General features: G+C 41.6%; 1 pseudogene across 1 annotated transcript; it reads left to right on the forward strand.

Annotated features, from left to right (window-relative positions):
* The first annotated feature begins 2,237 nt into the window (after positions 1–2,237).
* On the forward strand, positions 2,238–4,856 carry LOC311489177 (protein translocase subunit SecA-like; annotated as a pseudogene). Its single transcript has one exon. The product of its transcript is annotated as a protein translocase subunit SecA-like (transcript).
* The last annotated feature ends 4,900 nt before the right edge of the window (positions 4,857–9,756 follow it).

Here is a 9,756-nt window from a genome sequence, read left to right on the forward strand (position 1 = left end):
ATGAGAAACAAGTGAGCAGCAACTTTTCAGAAGAATATGAATATAAGCAAGATGTTCTAATAAAACATTTGGATGAGTTTAAAGATAGTGATGAATCAGACAGTGATGAGCTTCTAGAGATCCTCTCTTTGAAATGCAGCATCCCACTTCAAAATCTCAGTCTCACTCAGCTGACAGGTGATCAACTGACAGAAATCCTCTCAGCCTTGGACAAACTTCTGTTTGATGAATGGATTAGTGCCATCCCATCTCTCTACACACTGCAGCACACTCAGGTGTTCATCACAGAGCTGTGCTCGATGTCCCTGGAGAGATCTGAGGGAAGTTCCCAAGAAACCATCTCTAATCACCTGCAGTCCCTGGTGGAGTCAATCAACCAATCAGCAAGTGATGTTTGTCAGAGTTTCCTGTTGACTCAAGCTCTGTATCTGACTCTGGTGCACCTTTTCAATGACGGTAGCTCTGACACTGATGCAGTCCTCATAGCCAAACAATGGGCTGAAGATGAGCTTTCCTCTGAGCAACTCTTTCTTATAGAATTCCTGAGCATCCTCACATCATCATTGCAGGAAGCAGTTGGAAGAGTCTCTGTTTTCATTTTAAAGATGGAAATCCAGTGCTTGAAACTCCTTTTATCCATACTCACACATCTGAATGGAAAAGAAACCTACTCAGCATCCACTGAAATGCTCCTCAAACTCGTACAAACAAACCAATGGACCCCAACAGAGGCCCTGAATCTGCTACAAGCACTGTCACAGAAATACAGAGAGGATGGTCCAATAAACAAAATCCTTACATTGGTCCAGGTGTATGACATATCACCTGAGTGGAAAGATGAATCTGGACGCTCTCTCATTCAGACCCTTGACTTTGATGGCGCTGAGAAATTCTATCAGGATTTCCAAGAGATTCTCAGAGAGAAAGATAATAGCAGTCTAGATGTAGCTCTGGAAGAATTAAAAGTGTTATGGAATTTGAATGATTCCTTGATTGATATGATAAAAAACATTACCATTGGTGTCCTGCAATATTCAGAAAAAGCACCAAAAGATTCATCATTTCTGAAAGAGTCCTTTAAATGTGTAACACTGAATGAAGGCCAGATTCAGAGCCTACTGTCTCAGCTCTGCAAAGCAGTTTTTGACACAAAAGGCTGGTGGCCTACAGTGAGGCAGATGCTGCAGTGGTGTGCATTGATGCTGACTGAGAAGAGTGGAGTGCTACAAGTGGTCGGTATTGACACAAACCGATGTGTCACAACCATGTTTGCAGCATCACAAGTCTTCATGGGAAACAAGATAAACATTGTGCTGAGCTCTGATGTTCACTCACAGGAGCAAACAAAGGAATGGTCTGACTTCTACAAGTACCTTGAAATGTCTGTCAACACAAACATGAAGAAAACTAATGCCTCATACAAGGAGGTCTATGAAGCAGACATTGTGTATGGTACTATGGATGACTTTGTTTCTGACTACATTCTACATGGCATAGAGGTGATGGAAACAGGGAAGACCCAGCTTAGTCGTGGATTTCTCATTGAAGAAAAAAATCTCAGTGCTTCCCACAATATGAAACTTTCAAGGCTCAAGGACAATGATTCCCTGGTGTTTGCTGCAGAGGTCTTACAAAACCTCCTGAGTAAATTTCACAATGAACCTGTGGAACTGAGGTGCAGGTTCATTAAGGCCATTTTTCAGGTGCTCAACACCAACCCAAACAAAGACACAAACACTGGCAATAAAATCATCTCCATCTCAAAGAAAATTAATGGAAATGACCTGCCTTCTAACCAGATCTTTATTCTGACCTTTCTTGAGAATCTCTTGATATTTCTTGATGGAGAAACAGAAGCAGAGAGAAATACGACTTCTCCTGCAGGCAAATGGTGTTTGGAGATTTTATTTGCCTGTGTGGAGAAATTCCAGGACTCAAAAGAACAAACCAAAGATCTCCTCCAGATGGTTTCAAGTCTTGTAGCACAAAGACTTTGGTCAGCACCAGAGGCCTTGAACCTGCTTGGAGCTCTAAATGACCACCATTATGACAAGAGCTGCATTTCCATCATGAAGATTTTACATTTGATGGCAACATACCAGGTTTCCTCTAAATGGACAGATGAGAATCATCAATCTCTCCTCAACCTCTTAAATTCATGTGGAAGTAAGAATCTGATCCAGCATTTAGAAAAGAGCCTGAGAGATGAAGAAATAAAAAACACTGACACTCTTTTTGATGAAATACGGCAGATGAAAGACATTGATGAACAGACATTGACAAAATCATACAATATAGTAACTCATGTAACAGACCTGATCAAAACTGGTGAAATCAAAAAACACAAAGATGTACAACGAGCAAAGAATCTGAGTCACAGCACGGACACAGAAGACCTTCAGGAGATCCTGGCAGTCTTATGCAATGCTGTAAACCTGCACAAGGCTGAAGGGAAGTGGTGGCCCAGAGCTACTCAGATGATAAGCTGGTGCCTCTTGGCCTTGTCTGACACTGGTAAACTCCTGGAGATGGGCACTGGAGAAGGAAAGTCTTGTGTCATAGCAATGTTTGCAGTTCTGCGTGTGCTTAGGGGTGAAAAAGTAGACGTAGTGTCCAGCTCTTCTGTGTTATGTCAAAGGGATGCAGAAGAATGGACCCAATTCTACAAGAATTTTGGAATCACAGTTGACACAAACACAAATAAAACTGAAGATAAGGATCGACAGGAATGCTACAACAAGGATGTGGTCTATGGAACTATTGAAGCCTTCGCTGCAGATCACCTTCGCCAGATATTTGAGATGAAGGATGTGAGGCCTGATCGCAGCTATCAGTGCATCATAATCGATGAAGTGGACTCACTGCTGCTGGATCAGGGAGTGCAGCTGACCTACCTGTCTAGCCCCATGGTCTCCATGCAGCACCTGAATGTTATTCTGGCTATGATCTGGGGCCATGTCAGCCAGTATGGTTTTCTGTCTACAGGACACCAGACATTTGTACAGGGTCCTCCTGCTTCATTCTTCAAGGCCATCTTTGACTCAATGGACACAGACGAAAGTGAAATAAAGGATCCAACGGACATTTTACTCATTGCTGAAGAATCCAACACTGTGCCAAAAGGATTTACAGAGGATATCCTCAAAAGTGAAAATGATGAACTTCTTACAAAACTGAAATCTGTGAGTCAGGATGCAGTGGTAGATTTTTTCCAAGAACTTGAGCAATATGTCCCCTATGGTTTCACTGTTTACACTTTTGATGACAAGGGATTGCTCTGTCTGAGAAAGAGCAGCCCGTACAACAACCAGGATATTCCAGAGCTTACATTTCTTGTCTTGGAGGAAGGCTTGTGTTGCGCTCTCTATGATTCAGAAGAACTTCTTATCAAGCCCATTGCTGAAATAATCTCAGAGAAGATTCAGTACACCCCGTGTGCAAACGTTAAAGACAAAATCAGCGTTCCTGGATTTCTAAAGAATCTGATAGAGAGCAAAGTGTCAGTGTGGGTTCAGAATGCCTTTCTGGCAAAGCAGCTGCGGCAAGGACGAGAATATATTATTGAAAATGACAATGTCTGTCCAGTGGATTTCAGTTCCACTGGTATTGTAGAACTGAATAAGAAATGGGGCGATGGTCTGCAGCAGTTTGTTGAGATTAAACACCAAATCAAACTGAGCACAATTTCAACAGTGACAAATTACATTTCTAACATCTCCTTCTTTGAAAAGTATGATGGAAAAATGTATGGAACAACAGGGACACTTGGGAGCAAAACAGAGATTCTCTTTTTGCAGGACCTGTATCCAAATCTTTCTGTTTGTAAAATGCCAACTTTCAACCGGAAAAAGTTGTTTGAGATCAAAGGTACTCTGAAGACCTCAGCTGAAGAGTGGAAATCTGAAATTAAACGTGTGGTTATGGCTCAGATTTGCCCAAACTCATACAGAGGTGGAAGAGCCGCCCTGGTAATCTGTGAAACTATCAACAAAGCCAAAGAGATCTATGAAGAGCTGAAAAGCAGCATCCCAGGTCAAATCATTCTTTACTGCCGCAGTGACAAAGACAGTTTGAGCAAAATGGATAAGGACCTGCTTCCTGGAGATGTCATTGTTGCCACAAACCTTGCTGGGCGTGGCACAGACATAAAAGTGTCCAAAGAGGTGAACAATAATGGAGGATTATTTGTGATCCTCTCATTTCTTTCTGAGAACACAAGAGTGGAACTCCAGGCTTTTGGTCGGACCGCTCGCAAAGGTAAACCAGGATCTGCTCAAGTTATCATGTCCATTGAACATCTGCAGCAGTCTTTCAGCACTGTGTCATCTCTGGAGGAAGCTAAGAGCAGAAGGGATAGACTTGCAGCAGAAAAGAATAATGACATGATGAACGATGTTGCTGAGATGAAACTGAGGGAAGACCTGTTTTCTGAATACTGCAGAACTCTTCAAGATATTTATAAGAACACAGATGGAGATGAGAGAAGAGCAGTGGTTGGGATCATGAATGAGTTCTGGGGGATATGGTTGCAAATTAATTCAGAAAAAATTGAGCAGCTGAAGAGAAATGAATTGGAAAAGAGTTTGAAGGCTGATATTGTATCTGCAAAAACTCAGTGTCAAAGTCAGACTTCACCGTGTTCTAGCATTTATCACTACATCAAATTTGGAAATATTGCGCTGAATGACAAAAAATGGGACATCAGCACCAGGCTATTTGAAAAGGCCATGAAACAAGATGAAAGTTGGGCAGCCATAGCCTTCTACAACCATGCCTACTGCACTATAAAGAAGCAGGAAGCAGATTACCTCACTAAGGCCAAAGATGACCTAATGAAGGCCCAGGAGTCTCTTAAGTATCTCAGTGAGGAATCTGTGCTCTGTCTTCAGTTTGTAAAAATGTCCTCTGCAGCATCAGGCAATAGTAACCCATCCAGTCTTGAAAAACAGCTAACAACAAAGGGCAGCATGCTCAGTTACTTTGACAAAAACATTAGTGAGGCGATCCAAAAGATAGATGAAATAAAGGAAAGGGGGAGGGATGCAGTGGCTAAAAAATCACCAATTTTCTCCCTGGTGTCAAGTTCTGAAGAAGATCTCCAGGTGGAAGCCTACAACCTCTACTGCCAAGGTCTGAAATATGTATTTTCTGTGGAAGAGGAACCTCGTTTCCCATGGGAAGCTTTGCTGGTGTTCCTTCTCGGAATTTTACAAATTATTGCAGGAGCATTGCTCACTGCATTTACGTTTGGTACATTGGCTCAAGTCGGCATGGGACTCATCTCTGAAGGAATATCAGACTGCATCACTGGCATAGAGTCCATGGTGACAGGAGAATTCAGCTGGAAATCATGGGCTATAGAGAAGGCCATTTCTATTGGTGTATCTCTTATTGCATTTGGAGTTGGAAAGCTGATTGCGAAGGGATTCAAAGCTTCTAAAATATTAATTAAACGATTCTTCAAACAGGTGAAATCATTGCCAAAGATTCTCTCTAATAAGGTTAAAGAGGGCTTCAGCGTTGTCACAAAGGCGAATATGAAGAATGCAGTAAAAGTCACTGCTAAAAAAGTAGTTGAGAAAGTCATTATGTATGGAATAGGAAAGGCAGAAGAGAAAATACTGACAGAAATACTGAACAGCATCAAAGACAAGGTGAAAGACGGAATTACTGATGAGGTGAAATCCACAATGGGAAAAGAGCCCATGGCTTCATTAGTAGACTCTATTATCCTCTCACACCTTGAAGATAAAGAGCAACTCCATGACCTCCTGCAGGACGAGAAAAGAAAGACTCAACTGTTGGACATTTTCAAAGAGTTAAGCAGCACTACTTTACAGCCATTCTACGCAGACCTCGGCTGGCAGAAAAAGCTTAACTCATCCATCTTCACAGTGATGGACAGTGCAAGGTCAAGTACCACAAATGGAAAGGTCAAAGCAATTCTGACAGCTATTCAAGTTACCCACTTGGTGGTACTAGCAGGAGAAGCCATCCATGCAGTGACAACCCTCTCTAACAAGTTTTTCTCAAACCTTCATGAAGAGCTGAATAAATTTAAAAAACAAGAAGGTTTTTCAGAGAAAGTGGATGTAAATACACTCTCTGCCTCAGACACTAATATGCTGAAAGAATTCAACCAGGAATTAGCCAACACCATCAGCGATTTATTGGCTGATGCTTTGGTAGAAGTGTTCCACCAGAAGTTCTCCACTCACATTGTTTCTTATGCTCAAAACAAACTAAATGGCTTCATCAGCCAGAAAGTCAGAAATGTCTTAAAAAGTGACAGAACAGAGGAAAAACTCAGAGCTGGACAGATTAACAGCTACATCGCACACATGACAATAAAACCAAATTCAGGAGAGACAGGTGAACGCTCAAAGTTACATGCTGAAAACATCAAGAAATCCACGACTGCAGGTTCAATCCTCGACATCAGAGTCTTGTCAGAAGCTAGTGGCACTAAGGTTGTCATCCTAACAGAGGATAGTCATGGCAGACTTACCAAAATGCAGGAGGTGAGCCCAAGCACCCAACCTGCTAGCCAAACTGTGACACTGATCTACAGACCAAAGAGTGACCAATACCCTGATGGACATTATGATGTACGCATCAACAACCAGACAGTGAGCATTGAAAGTAAGGACAAGGGCTGCCTATTTCATGCTTTGGCACGAGGCATGAAACCACAGGCCAGTGAAGAACAGATTGTTTTGGAAGCAGACCGACTCCGATCTGTGGAGGCAGAGACCCTCCTCAGAAACCCAGCTAAATGGGAGTCTTTCTTTAAGCAGAAAGAGCTTACTGAAAGCATCAGGGGAGGAGACTGGTACATGGCAGAAGGAGCAGGAATAAAAAAGATCATCAAAGAAGACAAAACGATACTCAAGAAAGAGACTGGAAAAGTGACATCATACAAAGAATGGCAAAAATATGCAATTAAAAATCCAGGAGTTGGACAGTTCATCAATGCAGATCACCAGCCACCAGTCAAAAGTATACTGGAAGCTAGAAAGAAGAACCAGAATAGCAGATTAACAGAAGCCATGCTTGAAGTGGGAACAAAGTCTTCTCCTCTGGATAACAATCTGATAAATAATGTGCACAAATATCATGGCCGTGAACTTCCAGCTGTTTATGTCCCTAAAGAAATACATCAAGAGTTTCCCAGTACAAAATCAAAAGACTTCAGATCACATTTAGCTACCGCCATAAGCAATGATGATGTTGTGGGCACCTTCAAACTGACGATCCTCGGTTCAATGCCGAGATTCAAGCTTAAAAACGACTTCAAGAACTTTCAGAACAACAACATGAGTAAATCCAGACTTGTCGTTTTTGAAAGCAGTTTTCAGCAACACAGTACAAAGATGGTACAGACATGGTTCAACTCTCTTCAAGGAAAGGGTGTCATGACAACAGCCCATCTTAACACCATTACTACATGGATCCACAACAAGGGATATGATAATCAAAATGACCCCAACAGGAACCAGGTCTCCAACCTCCTATGATGAAAAGGTAACATCACATTTAATATGATACTAAATTAAACCACAACTTTCCCGTCTATATGAGTGCTTGTGATATTGAAATATTTAATATAGAAAAAGAGACGCATTTTAAAAGTGCATCATGTGTTAATGTTCTAGCTCGAGGTCGTGGGACGTGGGAATGTCAACAGAAAACAATGCACCAAGAAGTGCAAGTATCACTGGTGTTGCCCTCTGCCCCCAGTATCTTTAGATAGATACCAGTATTTAAGAGATGTAACTCAAACATGTCTGTGTTTGGATTAATTAATCAAGTCAATTGTATTTACAGTATATCTAAAAAAAAAAAAAAAAGGCTACACTGCATACTTTGCTTTACAGTGAGCAGTTGACCAGAGTGTATTTCTGTCATCTTTACAGTGTATCGTCACCTGAGATTGGTGAACAAGTATAACAAAAACTACAGAGATCTTCCACCTGCCGGATCATCATCAAGAGACCTCTGGATATGAATCATGAAGATTGCATTACTGGATCACTAACTGAACATACCGCCATCTCGTGGCCACTACAAGAAAATGTGAGCACAGGCCTTCTTGATAAACAATTTAAATGTGACATCAGATGTCCATTTCCACACGTTGATAGATTTCTTTTCATGACTTGATGGAATCTCTGTTTGGTTAAAAAATCTCAATGAATGTATTAAACAGGCCCCTACTAACCAGGCCAGAAACAGCCCTTTTCACAGCAAGCCGTTTTGCCTGCCCACCCCCCTCCTGAGAATTAGCTCTTGTAACCCCGCCCTCTCCTCCAGGAGACACGCCCACACAGGACCCTGGTGGACATGGGTAGTTTTGCCTCGGGGTAAAGTGTTTGGAACACACCCGCAAGTTTTTGCTTCTGAGCCTTTATAGCCGAGCACAGAGCAGCTTACCTGCCAGGACTGATGTGCCTGATGTGTGTCCGGTGCTTGCTGAAACGAAATGTGGCTTCGCTTCACTAGGTCGCTACCAGTGTGCACGGAAGGAGGGGGATATCTGATAGGGCAGAGCGATCTAGTTACGTCACAAATTAGTAAAATTTGAAACGGCCCGCTGAATGACACATTTTCATTCTCAGACCACTCATAACAAACAGACTGTATAGATTTTTATTAGCTTTTCTGAGCTGGTAGACATGCCACACACCCTACTAAATGTAGAAAAAGCTCAAAAGGGAGACTTTCATCCTATGTCCTCTTTAATTTTAAGATCTAAAATTAAACTGATTTCTAGTCATGACTTTCTTTTAGTGTATAGGTATTGGGTTGTGGTTTTGGGATTAGTCAGTGTTTATAAACTTTAGTTAAGCCGCCTTTTAAACCATTCAACTGGTTAATAAGTCTGATAGGTGAATATCACTGATAACTATTCATCCATTAATAGTAGGAAGGGAGGCACTTAGAATCGTATACTGCTTGTATGTTAGTTTAATTATTGTGTTATATCTGATATAAACTATAATCCAAGTCATGAGCTGTATATTGTTGTTTTATGGTTGGTAATGGGTAATCATGACAGACATTAATTAAAATAATCTACAAGAATAGGATTTTTAATAATATATATTATACTATGTTAATTTTGCTTTAAATGCCTTTTGAAAGTTATTGTCATGTTATCAAACACCAACTCAAGATAATCTAAGAGTGGTGAAGGACTCTAGAAAGTGAGTTATTCCTTCATCAACTCTGGGGATCGGAGACCTGCAGGTGGTCCATCAGCCAACTGACACCACCAACCCAACCAACATTTTAATCATATTAAGCAGCTCTGTGGTGCTGTGGTCTAGACTGTCACCTCACAGCTCTGAGTTTCAATCCGCTGGCTGTCTGGGCCCTTTGTGTGTGAACTGTGCATATTCTCCTTGTACCTGCATGAGTTTGTCTAGGTGCCTACTCCCAAAGACATGTGTATTAGATTAATAAGAGATTTTAAAGTGATCGTAGTTTTTCTCTGTGTTTGCCCTGTGTGGACTGGGGAACTGTCAAGGGTGTAGTGTGCCTCTTTCCCATTGACAGCTAGTATACACTGTTCAGCCACAACATTATGACCACTGACAGCAGAAGTAAATAACATTGACCATCTCAGGCACTCCCAACCCAAAGCAATGACACTCCTTGTCAACAGGAAGCTATCCCCATCAGGATGCAGCCTGATACAGACACACACACGAAAATGGTTCAGGAACAACTCAAGAAACATGAAGGCATAAAGGG

The sequence above is a fragment of the Chelon labrosus genome (genome assembly GCF_963514085.1).
Source record: "Chelon labrosus genome assembly, chromosome: 6".
Classification (NCBI taxonomy): domain Eukaryota; kingdom Metazoa; phylum Chordata; class Actinopteri; order Mugiliformes; family Mugilidae; genus Chelon; species Chelon labrosus.